The sequence below is a fragment of the Tupaia chinensis genome, unplaced genomic scaffold, assembly GCF_000334495.1.
Source record: "Tupaia chinensis unplaced genomic scaffold, TupChi_1.0 Scaffold000644_1, whole genome shotgun sequence".
NCBI lineage: Eukaryota > Metazoa > Chordata > Mammalia > Scandentia > Tupaiidae > Tupaia > Tupaia belangeri.
This window is the reverse complement of record NW_006160165.1, coordinates 5,725,923-5,729,256: the sequence shown is the minus strand read 5'-3', so window position 1 is coordinate 5,729,256 and position 3,334 is coordinate 5,725,923.

The following is a 3,334-nucleotide window of genomic DNA, read 5'->3' as shown; positions in this document are numbered from 1 at the left end:
TGCTGGAGAGGCCTTCCCAAGTAACGGGCACTGCTGTAGGCAGCAGCTCACCGAGGTCCTCTGAGAGCGCCAGGAGTACTTTGCATGAAGAGCTGCCTCCCACCGCTGGACATGCCCTTCATGGGCCACTGGGTCACTGGGCTGTCCCTGCTCACAAACACGGGAGCCAAGGCCTGCCTCCCAGCATTGTTGGAGATCCGAAGGAAGCGCCTGGCAGGCAGCCCCTAGCTCAGACCCACCTCACGCCCCATCCCTCCTACTCACCGACACAGGCCCGTCCCCGCACCGGCTACTCTAGCGTGCTGGCCCCTGAGCTCTGTCTCCCTCACTCAGTGTTGCAGGGCCAAGTGTCAGTCTCGTCCCGGGTTCACGCGGTAGAGAAGGAAGGAGCTGAGCAGCCTGCAGGGCCCAGGGGTGAAGCACGGGATTTCTAACGCGCGTCTTGGTCACTTTACCCAGAACCATGAGTGCACATTTTGCTCTGGAATGATGTTCTAGACTGTGCAGGTTGGTGGTGGGGAGGTGACATCCAGATTTGGGTGGCGGGAGACAGACTGAATTGCTTACCCCCAGCTCTATGCCTGCCCCCACATCTTGCCATGGCCTCACTGTGGGCCAGGAGACTGGGTCCCCTCGCTATGCCTGGAATGGTGCCTACTTGGGCCTCAAAACGAAGTGGAGGAGTGAGTCGGCCTGAGGAGGCCTTTCGTGTGCACATGCGTTCCACACGCACGTACCGAGCTCACAAGCAGAACACGCCTGGCTGGCCCAGGGTCCAGGGAGGGTGAGTGCTGATCCCACCAGCACAGACAGCCTTGAGGTGCACAGCTGCACGGCCCAGGCGGCCTGGACCAGCCCAGGCCTGCCCCAGCCAACCGCAGAGGGTGAGGACAGGTAACAGCCACATAAGAGATGGGACCTTATTCTTAAAGCGTGCGCTTGCTTACTTAACTTCCCTGAAATTCACGCCTTGCAGAATGGGGTCCAACAGGGGGTGACGTGTCTGTGACATGGGCCCGGCTGATACTATGTCCTGAGAGTGGCGTGAGACAGGCCGTCCACTCCGCGGCACCAGCACTGCTCAGCCAGAGAGGAGCTCTTTTTCTAATGAAAGTCATCCTGACCAGCTCAAGTGTGTTTCCCTGTCTGATTCCAGAATCTAACACACAGTAGGTGCTTACTAATACAAGCTTCAAAAAGTACCTAGGAAATACATCCAAAGCCTGTACAGATGTCAAATGTGTTTGCACCAAAGTAAACACATGCTCACTTGTTACGCATCTGACCAAGAAACAGCTAGCTGTTTGAGGCACTGGAAAAAGGCAAGAAATCCGTTTGAAAAGAGCCTTACCAGAAGGTAACATGAGTTCTTCTAAACTTGAAGCAAGAGCAGACATGAAGTTACAGTAAAGCTTGGACAGAAGAACGGGGAAGAACAGAAGAGACTGGGCGCCGAATGAGAAGTTTATGAGGACCGGTCGTCAGAGAGCGAGCAGGTTACAAACGGAGAGCGCCTTCTGCTTCGGGATGAGGCAGTGCGGAAGAGGTCTGTAGCGTCAGACCGTCCACACCAATCTGCAAGAACAGTGATCGTGTTCATGCCGTGGTCGGAGGGGACCATCGGTTACAAGCGCAACTAGCAGCCAGCACCACGCACCCTCAGCAGGTCCAGCTCACACAAACCTGCCCAAGTCAAGTTCAATGCACTTTCTGCTTAGTAGGCGCCCAAACCACCACGCCCAGACCAGCTGCAGGCAAGAGGAAAGCGCTGGGTTCAGATTTCAAACAAGTGGGATCAAGAGTTCTAATGGGGTGGCACACAGCTTTCCCAGGGGGATGCTGAAGACAAAGCACAGTCACATTGAGGGCCACCAGGATGGACGTGGCCAGTCACCGCACAAGAGGACCAGCAGAGAGTGAAGGTCAGGGCCCGATCTGGGGGCACGCTCAGGGCGTCTTCGTTGCTGCTGTTCATTTTCTGGAAGGTCAGAGAACAGTCAGGTCTGCTCATCATGACAGTGTTCTGAGAATGTTTTGGGGGAAACCGGCCAGGAAAGTGGACTCAGAGAGAGTCGCCCTACAGTCGACAGCCTCCTGCTGGCTCCTGCCCCCGCTCGGCGCCGCAGGGAACCGGGCTAGTCACCAGGCCCCGCCGGACAGCCCCGACCTCACTCCTCCTGACTGCTTTGTTTCCCAATCTTAAGAAAGCTTCGAACAGCACCACGGGTCTCCTCAGCTGATGCTGCGGAAAGCCTGCGTGGACGCGGGTAAATCCCAGGGCATCAGCTTCTTCGGCACCGACTGAACGACTGGTGTTGCCGCCGACAAAGGCACCGTGAACTGGACAGAGCTTATGCTGAGACGTAAAGTTTGGATTTTTCATTATCTTTTGGTTCTATTTTCCATAAACTCTGAAGTCTCTCGTATTTGTTCAGTAAAAAAGCCATTCCTCCCTTTTCGTCCTCACTGTCTCCCTGTGGCTTTGCCCCTACCTGCTCAGATCGGAAGGCCTGAAGGTCCCCAATATTTTTGAAGGGTTTGCTTGTCCCCCCAGCTCCCCCGACAATCCTTTCTACTGGATACCCATCGGATGAAACTAGACGGTTTCCGTCTCAGAAAACAGGCGGCGACTTCCGTCTTCACGGCGGCCTGCCCTTGGGCTCCCCGAGCTTTTCCCTTCTCAGGACCCTGGAGGCCACTGCCTGCCTGCACAGTCCTTTCCTGCGTTCGGCTGACCTGGATCTTCCTTGTCCTAAAGCTCAGATTAAGGCTAGCTCCCCAGTGACACCTCCCCAACCACCGACTCTAAGCAACCTCCTCAGGATTCCTTCTCAGCACTGAGTTCAAGCCCTGAGCAGATCCCTGATGGTGTCTTGTTTCCAGGGTTTGCTGCAAACAGCCCCAAGACATAAGCCAGGTAAAAACAGCACCAACCAGTTACGCCCAGTCCCGGACGGGGCTCAACAATCCCAGGCTGAAAAGGCAATTTCCCTGTGTTTGCTGGCTGGGGCACACACAGGGTCCCCTAGTCCCGATTCTAACCGTAGGTGTCCACCTGGGTCGTGACCCCCTCTCCGTTCCCTCCCACAGGCCCTGGTCTGGCACGTCCCCGTGTCTGCCCCGTGAGGACGGCGGAGGGCAGAGCCCGTGTTCTCCAGCACGTCTCGCTGCCCTGGTCAGAAGAATCTCTCAACACCAAGGGCTGTGCCCCGTGCCTCCGCCCTGTCTCGCCACGCGCAGGATGACGGTCGAGCGGCTTCCGGCCTCCCTCCCTGTCTGATAAACAGAAGAGACCCCGAGGGCACGGGGCAGCAGGAGAAAGGCCACGCAGGGG